General features: G+C 35.2%; 1 protein-coding gene and 1 long non-coding RNA gene across 5 annotated transcripts in view; one reads left to right on the forward strand and one right to left on the reverse strand.

Moving 5' to 3' along the window:
- The window catches only part of LOC129534673 (putative uncharacterized protein encoded by LINC00575), a 403,213-nt gene that overhangs the window by 296,968 nt on the left and 88,314 nt on the right, over nucleotides 1-17,931 (forward strand). For both annotated transcript variants that reach the window (XR_010134756.1, XR_010134755.1), the window contains exon 3: nucleotides 6,148-6,263. The gene's annotated coding sequence lies outside the window, so the exon portion shown is untranslated. The remainder of the gene's footprint in view (nucleotides 1-6,147; nucleotides 6,264-17,931) is intronic.
- The window catches only part of LOC109027669 (uncharacterized), a 130,117-nt gene that overhangs the window by 29,084 nt on the left and 83,102 nt on the right, over nucleotides 1-17,931 (reverse strand). The window lies entirely within an intron of this gene.

The raw sequence follows: 17,931 nt of genomic DNA on the forward strand, positions 1-17,931 counted from the left end.
AGATTTGGGTACAATTATCACCCAAGAAGTATACATTGCACCATATTTGTAGTCTTTTATACCTCACCCGCCTCCTATTCTTCCCCCCAAGTCCCCAAAGTCCATTGCATCATTCTTATGTCTTTGGGTCCTCATAGCTTAGCTCGCACATACCAGTGAGAACATATGATATTAGGTTTTCCATTCCTGAGTTACTTCACTTAAAATAATAGTCTCCAATCTCATCCAAGTCACTGCAAATGCTGTTAATTCATTCCTTTTTATGGCTGCATAGTACTCCATTGTGTGTGTGTATACACACACACACACACACACACACACACACACACACACACATCACAGTTTCTTTATCCACTCTTTAATTGATGGGCATTTGGGTTGGTTCCAGAATTCTGCAATTGTGAATTGTGCTGCTATAAACATACACATGAAAGTATCTTTTTCAAATAATGACTGCTTTTCCTCTGGGTAGATAACCAGTAGTGGGATTGCTGGATCAAATGATATTTCCACTTTTAGTTCTTTGGAGAATCTCCACACTGTTTTCCATAGTGGCTGTACTATTTTACATTCCCACTAGCAGTGTAGAAGTGTTGCCTGTTCACCACATCCACATCAACATTTACTGTTTTTTGATTTTTTGATTATGGCCATTCTTGCAGGAGTAAGATGGTGTCACATTGTGGTTTTGATTTGCTTTTCCCTGATCATTAGTGATATTGAGCATTTTTCATGTTTTTTGGCCATTTGTATATCTTCTTTCGATAATGGCTTATTCATGTTCTTAGCCGACTTTTTGATGGGATTGTATTTTTCTTACTGGTTTGTTTGAGTTTGTTGTAGATTCTGGATATTAGTACTTTGTTGGATATATAAATTATGAAGATTTTCTCCCACTCTTTGGGTTTTCTGTTTGCTGACTGTTCCTTTTGCTGTGGAAAAGCTCTTTAGTTTAATTAGGTACCAGCTACTTATCTTTATTTTTATTGCATTTGCTTTTGGGTTCTTGGTCATGAAATCCTTGCCTAAGCCAATGTCTAGAAGGGTTTTTCCAATGTTACCTTCCAGAATTTTTACAGTTTCAAGTCTTAGGTTTAAGTCCTTAATCTATCTGGAGTTGATTTTTATATAAGGTGAGAGATGAGGATCCAGTTTCATTTTCCTACAGGTGACTAGCCAATTATCCCAGCACCATTTGTTGAAAAGGGTGTCCTTTCCCCACTTAATGATTTGGTTTGCTTTGTCGAAGATCAGTTGACTGTAAGTATTTGGCTTTATTTCTGGGTTCTCTATTCTATTGCATTGGTCTATGTGCCTATTTTTATACTAGCACCATGCTGTTTTGATGACTATGGCCTTATAGTATAGTTTGAAATCAGGTAGTGTGATGCCTCCAGATTTATTCGTTTTGCTTAGACTTCTTTTGCCTGTGTAGGCTATTTTTTAGTTCCATATGAATTTTAGAATTTTTTTTTTTCTAATTCTGTGAAGAATGATGGTGGTATTTTGATGGGACTTGCATTGAATTTGTAGATTGCTTTTGTCAGTGTGGTCATTTTCGCAACATTGATTCTACCCTTCCATGAGCATGAGATGTGTTTCCATTTGTTTGTTTTTGTCATCTATGATTTCTTTCAGCAATTTGCAGTTTTCCTTGTAGAGGACTTTCAACTCCTTTGTTAGGTATATTTCTAAGTATTTTTTTGTTTTGTAGCTATTGTAAAAGGGGTTGAGTTCTGGATTATCTGCTTGGACACTGTTGGTGTATAGAAGACCAACAGATTTGTGTACATTAATCTTGTATCTGGAAACTTTGCCAAATTCTTTTATCAGTTCTAGGAGCTTTCTGGAGAAGTCCTTAGGATTTTCAAGGTAAATGATCATATTGTCAGGAAACAGTGACAGTTTGACTTCCTCTTTACCGATTTATATGCCATTTATTTTTTTCTCTTGTCCTATTGCTCTGGCTAGGACTTCTAGTACTATGTTGAAGAGGAGTGATGACAGTGAACATTCTTGTCTTGTTCCAGTTCTCAGAGGGAATGCTTTCAAGTTTTCCCCATTCAGTATTATGTTGGCTGTGGGTTTGTCATAGGTGGCTTTTATTACATTAAGGTATGTTCCTTGTATGCTGATTTTGCTGAGAGTTTTAATCTTAAAGGGATGATGGATTTTGTCAAATTTTAATTTTTTTTTTCGGGGAATAGGGACACCTGAGGAAAGGAAGGGATACAAAATAATGGCCAGCCAGAGGAACAATCAGAACACACTCATTTATAGAGTATTTTTGCCATATTATATGGTGCTGTTCATGACACCCCATAACAATTACAATAGTAACATTAAATATCACAGACCACAGATAATTATAACAGATAAAAAATGTTGGAAATATTGCAAGAATTATCAAAATGTGACACAGAGACACAAAGTGAACACATGCTATTGAAAAGATGATGCCAGTAGACTTGATCAATGGAGGGCTGCCACCAACTTTCCATTTATTAAAAAAAAAAGCAATATTTGCAAATTTAAAATACAGTAAAGTACAATAAAACAAGGTAAGCCTATACATTAAACAATTAACTAAACACACAAGAACATTGAATTCTACATAATAGATTTTAATTTCCTAATCCCTAAAGATCTATTAAATAAATGAATGCAATTTCACTATATCACTTACTACTAGAATAAGTTTACATATATAATGTGTTCACTATGTACAAAGATTTGTTCTTAATTCAGTAAATATATTAACTCTTTTCCCCTTTATTGATATGTAGTAATTTTACATATTTATTGAGTACATGTGAGTCTTTCTTACATACGTTGAATGCATAATGATCAAGTCAAGGCATTTGGAATATCCATTAAGTATCATTTTTATATGTTTATATCATTTCAAGTCCTCCTCTCTTTCAGTTCTTTACAAATATACATAATATTGTTGCTAAGTATAGTCACTCTATTCTGCTGTCAAATATTAGAATTCATTTTTCTGTTTAATTCTCTGTTTCTACCTATAATGAACCTCTCTTTATCCTTATGCTTGCCTTCACCCACCCTTCCCACTCTCTGGTATCTGTTATTCTATTTTCTATGTCCATGAGGTCAAGATTTTTAGCTTACACAATGAGTAAGAGCATAAAATACTTTTACGTCTGTTCCTGCTTATTTGACTTGACAGAATGACCTCTGATGCCCTCTGTGCAGTTGCCAATGACATGATTTCTTTTCGTCATTTCTTTTCTTTTCTCTTTTTTTATTTTTTTTGAGATAGGGTCTTGTCTTGCTCTGTTGCACATGCTGGAGAGCAGTGGCACATTTGTGGCTCACTGCAGCCTCTACCTGCCAGGCTACAGGGATTCTCTCATCTCAGCCTCCTGAGTAGCTGGGACTGCAGGTGTGCATCACCATGCCTGGTTATTGTTTTCATTTTTATTTTATTTTATTTTATTTTATTTTATTTTTCTACAGATGGGGTTTCACCATGTTGCCAGATTGGTCTCAACCTCCTGGGCTCAAGCCATCTGCCCTCCTTGGCCTCCCATAGTGCTAGGATTACAGTTGTTACACACTGCACCTGCCCAACATTATTTCATTCTTTTACATGGCCAAATAATATTCCATTGTGTATATATACATATCAAATTTTATTTATCCATTCATATATTGGTAAGATACTTAGTGTGATTCTCTATCTTGGCTATTGTGAATAATGCTGTGATACACATGAAAATGCAGGTTATAATTTTGATACACTGATGTCTTTTCCTTTGGGTAGGAGATACCTAGTAATTAGATTGCTGGATCATACGGTAGTTTTATTTTCATTTTCTTTTTTTAGAAATCTAGACACTTTTTTCCATAGTGGATGCACTAATTTACATTTATACCAACAATGTATGGGTTCCTTTTTTCTGCATCCTTGACAGTGTTTGGGTTTGTTTTTTTTGTTTGTTTGTTTGTTTAGCTTTATAATAACCATCCAGAGGTAAGATAATATCTCATGGTGGTTTTTGATTTGCACTTTCGTGATGATTAGTGATGTTGAAAATTTTTTCATATGCATGCTGGGTATTTGGATGTCTTTTTTCGGGGGGCAATGTCTACTCATGTTCTTTGCCCATTTTTAATAGAAACATTATGTTTTGTTTTGTTTTTAGTGTCGAATTTTTTGAATTCCTTGCATATTATAGATATTACTACCCTTTCAGATGAGTAATTTTCAAATATTTTCTCCCATTCATAAGGTTGTCTCTTCACTCAGTTGATTGTTTCTTTTGGCATGCAAAGCTTTTTTATTTTCATATACTACTGTTTGTCTATTTTTTGCTTGGTTGCCTGTGCCTTTTTCGGTCTTAAACATAAAAATATTTGCCTAGACCCTTGTACTGAAGAGTTTTCCTTATTTTAATCCAGTAGTTTTATAGTTTTGGGTCCTACATTTTAGTTTTTAACCCATTTGAATTGACTTTTGTATATGGTAGCAGGTAGGGATCCAGTCTCATTCTACTGTCTAAGGTTATCTGGTCTTTCCAACATCATTTATTAAAAAGTGTGTTTTTTTTCTGCAGTGTATGTCCTTGGAAGCTTTGCTGAAGATCAACGACTATATTTTGATGTTCCTTATTTTGTTCCATTAGTTTATGTGTCTATTGTTATACAGATATTATGCTGTGCTGTTTTAGTTACTATAGCCTTGTAATATGGTTTAAAGTCACATGATGTGATGTTTCTAGTTTTTCTTTTTGCTCAGGGCAGCTTCGGCCATTCAAGATCATTTTTGGGGCCATATGAATTTTAGAATTTTTTTTCTCTTTCTTTAAAAAATAATGTTGGTATTTTGCTAGGAATTGCATTGAATCTGTCTAATGCTTTGGACAGTTGTTCATTTTAACAATATTGATTCATGCACTCCATTAAGAGAGGATTGGCTTTTCATTGTTTTGTGTCCTCTTCCATTACCTTCATCAGTGTTTCGTAGTTTTTCTTGCAGAGAGCTCTCATTTCCTGGGTTAAATTTATTCCTAGGTATTATTTTTTGGTAGCTATTGTAAGTAGGATTACCTTCTTAATTTCTATTTTAGCTATATTATTATCAGTTTATAGTAATGTTACTATTTTTGTATATTGATTTTGTATCCTGCAACTTTACCTATTTCTTTAATCAGTTCTAAGAGGTTTTTGGTAGACTGTTTGGTTTTTCTAAATATAATTTCATGTCATCTGCAAATATGGGAAATTTGTCTTTTTTTTTTTCCAATTTGAATGCCATTTATTTCTTTTTCTTGCCTGATCTCTCTGGCTAGGACTTTTAGTACTGTGTTGAATAGAAGTGGTGAAAGTGGGCGTTCTTTTCTTGTTGCAGTTCTTAGATGAAAGGCTTTCAACTTTTCCTCAGTCAATATATTGTTAACTGTGGGTTTGTCATATATAACTTTTAGTATTTTATGGTATGTATCTTCTATGTTTAGTTTGTTGAGAGTTTTTATCATTAAGTGGTGTAAATTTTGTCAAATGCTTTTTTTGTGTCTATTGAGAGATCATAGAGTTTTTGTCCTTCATTCTATTGATGTGATGTGTTACATTGATCAGTTTGCATATGTTGAACCATTCTTTCATCTGAGAGATTAATCCTGCTTATAAGTGGTGTATTATCTTTTGGGTGTGCTGTTGAATTAGATTTGCTAGTATCTTTTTGAGGATTTTTTGTGTGTGTCCATGTTCATGATGGCTATTTGTCTGTAATTGTCTTTTGTGTTTGTATTCTTGTCTGGTTTTCTGTCAGGGTAATGCTGGTTTTGTAGGGTAAGTTAGGAATAGTTCTCTCAATTTTAATTTTTCGGAATGCTTTTGGGAGGATTGATATTAGTTTCTGTTTATATGTTTAGTAGAATTTGGCTTTGAATCCACCCATTTCTGCACTTTTTTTTTCATTGAAGGGCTTTTGAATACTGATTTAATCTTGCTATTTCATATTGGTCACAGTTTTTAATTTCTTCTTGATTCAATATTAATAGATCATATTTTTCCAGGAATTTATTCCTTTTCTAATTTGTAAGCATATATTTGTTTGTTAAAATTGTTTTTTTAATCTCTGTTGTATCAGTTATAATGTCTTTTTTTTTTTTTTTTTGACAGTTTTATATCGTCTCCCAGGCTGGATTGCAGTGGCACAATCTTGGCACACTGTCACCTCCACCTCCCAGGTTCAAGCAGTTCTCATGCCTCAGCCTCCCAAGTAGCTGGGATTACAGGTACGTGCCACCATGTTCAGCTAATTTTTGTATTTTTTTAGTAGAGATGGGGTTTCCCATGTTGGCCAGGCTGGTCTCAAACTCCTGACATAATGTGATCCACCCGCCTTAGCCTCTCAAAGCGCTGGGATTACAGGCCTGAGCCACCATGCCCAGCCAAGTTATGATGTCTTATTTTTCAATTATGATTTTATTTATTTGGATATTTTCTCTTATTTTCTTCATTACACCAGTTAGCAGTTTATCAATTTTGTTTATCTTTTGAAGAACCAGCTTTTTATTTCATTGATTCTTTGTAATTTTGTTGTTGTTATTCTTTATTTCATTTATTTTGGCACTGATCTTTATTATCTCTCCTCCTTTACTAGTTTGGGTTTGGTTTGTTCTTGTTTTTCTAGTTCCTTGAAGTGCATTGTATTATATATTTGAAACATTTCTGTTTTTTCGATGTAGGCATTGCTATTACATTCCTTCTTAGCACTGCTTTTGCTGTTTCTCATAGGCTTTGGTATGTTTTATATCTATTTTCATTTGTCTCCACAAATTGTTTGATATCCATTTTAATTTCTTCATGGACCCATTGGTCATTGAGGAGCATGTTGTATTTCCATGTATTTGTATAGTTTCCAAAGTTTCTGTTGATATTGATTTTTCGTTTTATTCCATTGTGATCTGAGAGGATACTTAATATGATTTTAATTTTTTTAATTGGTTCAGAATTCTTTTGTGGCCTAACATTTTGTCGATTATGTACAATGTTCTATATAATAATGAGAAAAAGGTGTATCCTGCAGTTGTTTGATAAAATGTTCTGCAAAAGTCTGTCAGGTCCATTTGGAAATCACTGTTTAAGTCCAATATTTCTTTGTTGATTTTATTCTAAATGACCTGTCTAATGCTGAGAGTGGGGTATTGAAGTCTCTCACTATTATTGAATTGGAGTTTATCCATTTCTTTAAATCTAGTAATATTTGCCTTATGGATTTGGGTGCTCCAGTATGAGGTGCATGTATATTTTGAATTATAATATGCTTGATGTAGCAATTCTTTATCATTATATAATGATATAATGATCTTTTTTGTTCTTTTTTACTACTTTGACTTAAAATATGATTCAGTTTATACATACATAGCTACTCCTGCTTGCTTTTGGTTTTCCTTTGCATGGAATATATTTTTCCATTTCTTTGCTTTCAGTCTTTATGTATATTTATAAGTAAAGTGTGTTTCTTTGTAGATATATATTTTTTCTTTAATCCACTCACCTATTCTATATTATTTAGGTGGAAAATTTAATCTGTTTACATTTAAGGTATTTATACCTATGTGAGATTTAATTCATATTATATTGTTAATTATTTTGTAGTTGTTTGGTGTATTATTTGTTGGTTTTGTTTTCTCTCTCTTATTGTTTATCTGTTTGGTTTGCTGGTTTTCTGTCATGGAACCAATGGAGCCCTTTCTTTTCCTCATTTGTGCATTTGAATTACCAGTGACTTTTATAGTTTAGTGTGCTTTCGTGATTATACTGTCATCCTTTCACCTCCAGGTTTAGGACTCCCTTGAGCATTTCTTATTAGGCCTGTTTTAGTGGTGGTGAATTCCTTCAGCATTTGCTTCTCTGGAAAAGACTATTTCTCCATTTATAAAAAGTTTTTTCCTGGCTATATTATTCTTGGGTGACCATTTTATTCTTTTATTTTAATTTCAGTCCTGTTTATACATCATCCCATTCTCTCCCAGACTGTGAAATTTCTGCTGAGAAGTTCACTGCTACTTTGATAAGGACTTTAAAAAATAGGTGACTAAATGTTTTTCCATTGCAGTTTCTAGAATTTTCTTTTTATCATTGACTTTATACAGTAACTATAATGTGCTGTGAAAAAGACCTTATTGCATTGTATCTGTGAAATGCAGGGACTCTTGTACCTGAATTGAGAAGTTTTCATTTGTTATTTTGTTTAATAGGTTATTCTTTCTTCACCTTGGGGGATAGCAACAATTCATACATTTGGTCACTTTATATGTCCTATATATCACAAAGGCTTTGTTCATTGTTCTTTTTTATTTATTTTTGTCTAACTGGATTATTTGTAAAGGCTTATCTTTATGTTCTGAGATTCTTTTATTCTGCTTCATCTACTCTATTATTAAAGCTTTCAAGTGTATTTCGCATTTCATTCAGTAAACTCTTCAGTTCCAGAATTACCATTTGGTTCTTTCTTTATGATACCTATCTCTTTGGTTAATATATTATTCATATCCTAATTTTTAAAATTTTCTTTGGATTATTCTTCAGAACGTTCTTGTATCTCATTGAGCTTTTTTAGTCACATAATTTTAATTATTTTTTCTGCGATTTTTGTGGATTGTTAAAAACTGGGATCTGTTGCTAGGGAATTATTGTGTTCCTTTAGAGGTGTCAAATTTTCTTTCTTTTTAATGTTTACTGTGTTCTTTCATTGATATCTGCTCATCTGGTTTAATAATGAACTCTTTTGATTATTTGAGTTTGTTTTCATAGAGGAGGACGTTTTTCTTATGTTGTATCAATTGTATTGGTTGAGTAAGGCCCTTCGGATTTGATTCTGGTGGCTGCAATGGTATAGTCTCTGCATGATTTTTCTGCTGTAAACAGTATCAGTAATATCTGTGATTTTCTCAGTGGTTTAGAGTGCAGTTATTAGTGGAGGCTAGGGTAAAGCTTTGCTAGGCACAAGGAAGCCAGGTGAGCCAGTGTTTGGGCCCCAGGAATGGCAGTGTTGGGCTGAGCGTACCTGTTCTTAGGCCTCAAGGCAGCATTCACTGAAACAGGTGTTAGCAGGGCCAGGTGGACCAACTCTTGGACATTCAGGTGGCTTTCTCAGATGCTGGTAGTACCAGTGATGGGCAAACCAAGTGAGTTGGTTTTTGGGTCACTGGGCATCCAGCATGGTGTGGTCAATGACAGTAGCAGTGGCAGGGTGGCCCTCTGGGTCTGAAGCAGTGGGTACTGTTGTTGGCAGTGGCTGCAATGTGGGATCACCACCCATAGATCAAGACATGCAGCTTTCAGATTCACCTGTTATTTGTGAGAGCAGGGCCATACAAAAGGAGGGAGGGACGCTGACCTTCACATGCAAACCTGATAATGGAGGCCACTCTGCCCCCAACCCTAGTGAGCACATGCTTGCCACTAGCAGCCCCAAACAGGTAGACCTCTGACTCATCCATCCCGGCCTTTGCCTGCACCTGCAGAGCCTGCAGCTGCAATGGTGTGCAGAGGGGGAGATGTGTTTTTGTTCTCTATGCACAAGCCCAAGCCCAGCAGTTGCTTCACTAGTGGGGATGGCATCACTGTCCACAGCCCCAGATAGTCAGTTCTCAGATTCACCCAGCTGGATTCCCGGTAGCAGCAACTGCTGCTGCAGTGTGCAAAGTAGGAAAGGAACCTCATGCTCAGCTTGTGAGTTGGAGTACAGGGTTTACACTACTACTGGGAGTGGAGTCACTTCTCACAGCCATAAACAAGGAGCCTTCAGGCTCTGGAAAGCATGCACTTTGGTTTCCTTTTTCCCAGGAGCCACATTTTTGGTGAGCTGCACTATCCTTTCCCTGGGAATTAGTATTCCTTGTGTTCTAGAGTACTGGGGACTCCACAGCATCACTGGGTTCAGCCAGCGCTGTGCTGCTGTAGCCCTCTGGGTGGACACCGGGAGATATTAGTGGAGACTCCTAGCATGTGGAGATATAGGAGTTTTTGTTCCCAGGGCAGGATGCAGTCCCATGACAGCTGTACTCACACAGTGGTACAGTGCTGCAGCTGCTTAGGTCTCAGAGGTGTGAGTGACCCAAAGCAAGTTCCCTTCCTAGTTCAATACCCTCATGGGGTCTCCAGATCGTTGCCCACTCTAGTGTCGGGGTTCATATGAGTAGAAAGGCTCTTCCATGGTTCAGATTGCAGCAGCCCATGGTAGGGATGTGGACCACTGAGGGTCTCTCACTTACTTTTTCCTGCAATAGTGAATCCCTCTGGGCTCACAGCCAATCTCAGCCAAGACAGTCACTCACTTTCATATTCTTCTGTGTCATAGGTGTTTCCCGTGACTTCTCTATTGGACTCTAGCATTCTATCCTAGATGTTGTATTCAAGATGTGATTATTTATCATTTTGGCTCTTTTTTCTGGAGAAGGCAAGTGTCTGATGTCTCTAGTCAGCCATCTAGAGCCCCTTAATTCTTTTAATACACAGGTCAGTCCTATGGTTTGAGTACTATTATTACTTTCATTTTTTTGGAAGAGGAAAATTAAATGTGGAGAAGCTAAGTTGAATGAGTTAACATAGCTGCTAAGTGATAGAGCCTGTATTAGAAGCCTGCCAGCCAGGATTTAAGGTCCTTGTTTTATTCTCCACATGGTTTTATCTTTGTTTAATCTTTATTCCAAATATATGTAGTCTCGTTAATAAACCTGTCACAGACAAGGAGAATAAGTTTTAGCGAAATTAAATAACTTTTCTAAATTAAGCAACTACAGAGTTGTGATAACATATAAGTGACTCCAAATTCTATTACACTTTTTGCCAGATCAGAATTTATGATGTACATCTTTTTATAAATGCATGTTTACAATTCAGTAATCTTAATTACATTTTCCAAAGGTAACAACTTTTGGATATTAAGATTACTTCTATGATATGATTCCTTGACAAAATATGCATACAGATTCTGTTTCTTTGCTCTTAAGTTGAATCGGGAAATTCCTTGAAAAGTAGTTTTGGTGATTTAAAAAATTAGCAAAAATTACAGCCATTAGCTCATGCATTTTAAAAATCGAAACAGCCTGAAGTCAAATGTTCCTGAGATCGCTCCTTCATTATGTATTCTTAATTTTGGCAAGATGAATTTTTACAAATGTTTAAAAATCCCAAAGGTTTTTCTAGGTTCAACTTACATTAGGTAGAATTTTTCTGAATTGCTTATCAGATAATACTTGTAAAATTAGAAACATATGTTTGCTTTGATTTTATGTCACTTTGTTTTCAAAGATAAAAGATAAAACTCTGTTACCTGTGGAATTAATTGCTTTTGGTGTAACAAATAATGTATGTTAAATAATAAATGTCCTCTGAGAATGTACTAAAAAAGGAATAAAAAAGGAATAAAAACTCATCTGAATTTCACATTGCTCTTAAGGTATTATTTCCCATGAATATTACAGTAGGCCTACATTCAAATAGTTCTCTGCTCCTATATTATATATATGAAGTTAAAATGTCATGTATCTATTTATTTTAATATGTATCCATATATATGACATATATGAAAGTATATTATATTGATAATTCTTTTATGTTTTCTTTACAAAAGAATTCATGTTATATATACCTAGTGCTGCATAACAAATATTATTTTTACTTTTAATTTTAATAATTATATAAGAATTCAAGAAAATGTCAAAGAAAAAAGAGATTCAGATATTTTACCAATGAAGATTTCATATTGTGTTAGATCATCCAGAATAAATTCTGATCATGTGGTCAAAATACATTTCAAGACATACCACTTTTCATTTCAACAATGTGGCTTTGCTGTTTGACATATTTTATTTATTTATAGAGTGTGCAGATTGCAAAGTGTAATTATCAATTACAAATTGTAAGATCAAAGACAGGAAGTTAAACTATGAAGTCCCCTTCTATAGAGCTTATTTTCACCACAGTAGGAACATTTTATGAGGATATAAAAAAGTGTATCTATAACTACCTTCCTATGCCATCTACAAAGCAGATAATCTCTCTCTATTCTATTCTATTCTATTCTATTCTATTCTATTCTATTCTATTCTATTCTATTCTATTCTATTCTATTCTATTCTTCCTCTTCCTCTCCTACTTTTATCAATCCTTCCTCTGCCTTCTCCGGTATTTTCTTCCTTCTTTAAAAAGCTTCCTCAAACACAGATCTCATCTTACATTTTCATGCTCTAATTTCTCTGACATGTTTATGTTTTAAAACTTCAGTGAGTAATTCTGAGAACTTATATTATGCTGGGAAATATTAGGAGCATCATAAAATAATTCCAATAAATGAATGAAGTAACAATGACCATAGGGTAAACGTGGTGTCTCTGTGTATCTGCTTCCTACTCTGCTAGGAATTACCCCACCAGAATTTGTATCTCTTAAATAGAGAATGGTCATTCTCTCTACCCATACCCAAGCCAGGAATCTGGAATAATCTTCAAGTCCACCGTCTCCTTCAGGTCTATATAACATCAAAATTCATTTATTGTTATTTTTAAATTCTTAGTGCCTCTTGAATCTTCCCACTTTCAATACTTCTACCACAGACTACCACATCACCTCTTACCTGGATTACTATGATAACTAGCAAATGAATGCCTAACTCAGGAAAACTCTTTGAAGCCATTTCCCCATGAATGAGCCAAAGTGAGTTTTTGTCAAACTAAATTATCATGCTTTCGCATCAATTAAACCATCAATCTATGTATATTATCTTCAAGGTAAAGTTATAATTTTTTAAAATGGCAGTGCTGTCTGTACCAGTGATCCTCAACTGGGGTTGGTATCACTCCCCTGGGATGTATTTGGAAAAGTGTTAGATAGCACCTCACACCTGTTAGGAAGGCGATTATAAAATATAAAATGAAATATTTTAGTGAGGATGTAGAGAAATTGAAACCAACTTTCTCACCAACGGGGCACAAGGGTTTCAATATTTCAATATTTCCCCACATCCTCAATGAAACATTTCCTTTTTTTTTTTTTTTCAAATGGCCTTTCTAACAGTGTCAGGGAAAACCAGCCCCCGATATTCAACATGGGTGCTTTTCTATTTTCCCTAAGCATCAGCTGGTCTGAGAAATGAAGGGAAAGAGTACAAAAGAGAGAAATTTTAAAGCTGGGTGTCCGGGGGAGACATTACCTGTTGGCAGGTTCCGTGATGCCCCCCAAGCTGCAAATCCAGCAAGTTTTTTTTAGTGATTTTCAAAAGGGGAGGGAGTGTACGAATAGGGTGTGGGTCACAGAGATCCCTGCTTCACAAGGTAATAAAATATCACAAGGCAAATGGAGGCAGGGTGAGATCACAGGACCAGGGCAAAATTAAAATTGCTAATGAAGTTTCGGGCACGCATTGTCATTGATGACATCTTATCAGGAGACAGGGTTTGAAAGCAGAAAACCAGTCTGACCAAAATTTATTAGGCAGGAATTTCCTTGTCCTAATAAGCCTGAGAGCGCTACGGGAGACCGGGGCTTATTTCATCCCTTATTAACAACTGTAAAATACAGATGTTCCCAAAGCGGCCATTTAAGAGACCTCCCCTTAGGAACGCATTCTCTTTCTCAGGGATGTTCATTGCTAAGAAAAAGAATTCAGCAATATTTCTCCTATTTGCTTTTGAAAGAAGAGAAATATAGCTCTGTTCTGCCCAGCCCACAGGCAGCCAAACTTTAAGGTTATCTCCCTTGTTCCCTGAAAATCGCTGTTATCCTCTTCTTAAGGTGCCCAGATTTCATGTTGTTCAAATACACATGCTCTACAAACAATCTGTGCAGTTAATGCAATCATCACAGGGTCCTGAGGTGATGTTCTTCTCAGCTTAAGAAGATGATGGGATTAAGAGATTAAAGACAGGCATAGGAAATCCCAAGAGTATTGACTGTGGAAGTGATAAGTGTCCATGAAATCTTCACAATTTATGTTGAGATTGCAGTAAAGACAGTCATAAGAAATTATAAAAGTAGTAATTTGGGGAACTAATGTCCATGAAATCTTCACAATTTATGTTCTTCTTCCATGGCTTCTGCTGGTCCCTCTGTTCGGGGTCCCTGACTCCCGCAACATAACAGGTGAGAGGTGATACCTTACTGTGGCTTTGACTTTTATTTCCCTGATGATTAGTGATATTAAGCAACTTTTTATATGCCATTTGTATGTCTTCTTTGAAGAAATGCCTTTTCAAGACCTTTGTCCATTCTTTAAATGGGTTATTTTCTTTTTTTATGTTATTGAGTTGTAGAAGCTCTTTATATATTTTGGCTATGTACCCCTTGCAAGATATATGATTTGCAAATATTATGTCTCATCGAGTAGGTAGCTTTTCCACTCTGTTCATTACCCTTTGCTGTGCAGAAGTTTTGGGTACAGTACTACTTATCTATTTTCACTTTTGTTGTCTGTGCTGTGGGGTGCAGCCTCTATGGAAAACAGTATGGAGTTTCCCTCAAAAATTAAAAATAGAACTACTATATGATCCAGAAGGCCCATTTCTAGGTCTCTATCCAAAAGAATTTAAATCAGGACCTCAAAGAGGTATTTATACTCCCAAACTCATAGCAGCAGCATTATTCAAAACAGCCAAGAGAAAAAAAAAACCTGAATGTCCATTGGCAGATAATTAGATTTAAATTTTGTGTATTTACATGTATACCATAGAATATAATTCAACCATCAAAAAGTAGGAAAATTCTATCCTATGTTACAACATTGCTGGATCTTGAGGGCATTATGCTAAGTGAAATAAGCCAGTCACACAAGGACAAATATGGCATGATTACACCCCTGTGAGGTATATTGAACAGTCAAATTTATAGAAGCAGAAAGTAGAACAGTGATTATCAGGGCATGGAGGGGAGAGAAAATGAGGGTTTGTCACTTAATAGGTATAGAGCTTCAGTCTAACAAGATTAAAACCTTGTAGGGCTCTGCTGTACAGCATTGTGCTTATAGTCAAAACTGGGCACTTAAAACAGTTGTTAGGTGGGTGGATCTCATGTTAGGTGTTTCTTTACCACAAGAATGATAAATAAATCAAGAATGTTAAATGTGTGGGATAGTCCCATACCTTGAAAAAGTTTGTACTCTAAATGCCAATAGTAATAAAATTGAAAAAATTTGCAATAGCAGATAAGATATAAAAGAATATATCTAGGAGAGTAGATGTCAATTCTTTTTTTTATTTTTATTTTTTTGAGACAAAGTCTCGCTCTGTCACCCAGGCTGGAGTGCAGTGGCATGATCTTGGCTCACTGCAAGCTCTGCCTCCCAGGTTCACACCATTCTCCTGCCTCAGCCTCCCAAGTAGCTGGGACTACAAGTGCCTGCCACCACGCCCGGCTAATTTTTTGTTTTTTTAGTAGAGACAGGGTTTCACCATGTTAGCCAGGATGGTCTCAATCTCCTGACCTTGTGATCCACCCTCCTCGGCCTCCCAAAGTGCTGGGATTACAGGCATGAGCCAGGGCGCCCAGCCAATAGATGCCAATTCTTTAGAAGAGTTTAATGGGATGTGATGAGTTAAAGCAAAGATATGTTCTATTTGTATGTGCTAGGTTTTCAGCACTGGCACAATGTCAAGGAAATATCAGCTTGTAATTATTATGATTATTATTATTATCATTATTGTATATAAGTGATTTATCAGTATTTAAAGTGAAAAAATATATGGTGCCCAAAGGAAAGACTAGAGAGTCATTTAAAAATATTCTGTGCAGATGTAAAATTAGATCTGCCCTGTCAACATGTGAGTTGACAATGGAAACAGTCAATTAAGGGGAGAACAGGACATATTCCAGCTTTTAAGGAAAAGTTACACTGAATAGAGGAGAAGAAAAGATTGGACATAAAAAGAAAGAGAGAGACAGGAAAGAAAATAAACCATGAAATTTTGGCAGGGTCAAAGAATCCATATGCTTCAATTTAAAGGATCAGTCATGCAACATGCTCCAAAGAGGAGAAAACATATGCAAGATTCAGAAAAAGTCTACTTCATTATTGATGAGAATATGCTTTGCATAGAACAAATATTCCAAAAACTTTGTCAAATTTAGTTCCAAAAATCTGTCAAATTGGTAAGCATAAAGAGAGCAATTTTATGACAGTAAAAACTTAAGTATAAAGTGAAGGAATTAAAAACTTGTTTTAAAATTTGGTGATAGGAAATAGTTGAAACAAAGAACGGAGACAAAAAATTGAGAGAAAATGAGGAAATACATTTTTGTTTACTAGGTTTTGGTTTTGGAGGTGTAAACCTTCAGTCAACAAACATTTATGGGGGATTTGATTGTGACAGGCTCTGTTCAGGGCTCTGTATCACAGGCACATTTCTAACGGAGAAGCACAGAGAAATACAGAAACATACACACTCATGGCCCCAAAGAATTGTCTCCTCGTTTATCTTTCAAATCCAGAAGGCATCACGTTCAAAACTGTCTGCTATAGCTCTATGAATATTACAGCACTTTTGGCACTCTAATGTACTCCCCAGACATTTCACCTGCCTTCTAGAAACACACAAAAGCAAAATGTACTTCATGAAGATTTCCTGAATCCCTATGACAGAGATAATTTTTCTTATTATTGGTTGCTCTTCATGTGTACTTATGTTAAAATATTTAATAATCTAACTTGCTGTTGATGTATGTATATGTTAATTATTCCTTGTAGACTGTTTACTAGTAGATGGCTATACCTTGCACATACTAAGTGTGTAATAATGCTAATTTAAAATTTCATACCATTCATATATTTCATTGTATAAAATAAACCACGATTCACCTTTAAATTACTAAGAAATTAATGAGTTTGGGTCTCAGAAATATTCTCAACTCTAGTAAAAGCAAGTTCATAAATATTCACAGCAAGATATTTCAAAGTTTTTTGCTAAGTTACAATTTTATATTTTTGAGTGAACACAAGGAACAGAAATACAGACCTTAATAATACCCTTATCTTACAGTGGGATAATCAAAAACAGACAGGAGAGTGTTGGATTCTGGTATCATTTGTTGTTAATACATTGTCCCTAAAACTTGAAGAAAGTGTTGTGGGACTACTGCATATTTAAGAGTCTGGCTCATTTATAGTGGTAAATTTCACCCATTGAGCAGTGACCATCAAACAATGTATTTTTACTGCTCAGAAATATGACAGAATTTTGCCACTTCCAAATTACAGCCCTTCGCATAGAGACTATAGACATATTCCTTAATAATTAAGTCATGTTCTACAAAGTTGTCTGTGAAAAAAGTTTATGGATTGAGTTATAGGAAAATATGTAGTGCCAGGAAGTTGAAATAACTCTTTTATCTTTGTTCATATGCAGAATTTTTATCTTTGTTCATATGCAGAATTTTTAGATCCAACAAGATAGTCACAGAAATATAAAGTCATTCTTATTATGCAAATATACAGCTTATTAAATGTTATTCTCCTTATTTTCTCAATGTTGGGAGAAGTTTCAAATATGGAGAACAAAGTAATAGGTTACAAGGCACTCCATAATATAAAATGAGATGGAGATCCATCTCATTCTTTAAGGACTTATGAAGGAGCTGAAGAAAATTGGTTCTACTAAGATTAGTTAATAACCCCTTTCAGCTTATAAAAACGGTTGAACAGTCTAGTAGAGTTCTCCTTAGAGAGAATGTTAATGTGCTAGTTTCTCTCCCTCAATGAGCAAAGAAATAATGCCCACCCTTCTCCTCAATTTGAAACTCATCAGAAAGATGCTTCAAAGGAAATACATGTACTCACAAAGCTTGACATGTGTACCCTAGAGCTTGAAGAACAAAAGGTATCATGTTTGACTGAAGTATGAAGACTTAAACAGTCAGAAGCTATGGTTAGATCTACCTCTGTCTGCAGGAAGAATGCAAAAAAAA

This window comes from Gorilla gorilla, chromosome 6 (assembly GCF_029281585.2).
Source record: "Gorilla gorilla gorilla isolate KB3781 chromosome 6, NHGRI_mGorGor1-v2.1_pri, whole genome shotgun sequence".
NCBI classification, from domain to species: domain Eukaryota; kingdom Metazoa; phylum Chordata; class Mammalia; order Primates; family Hominidae; genus Gorilla; species Gorilla gorilla.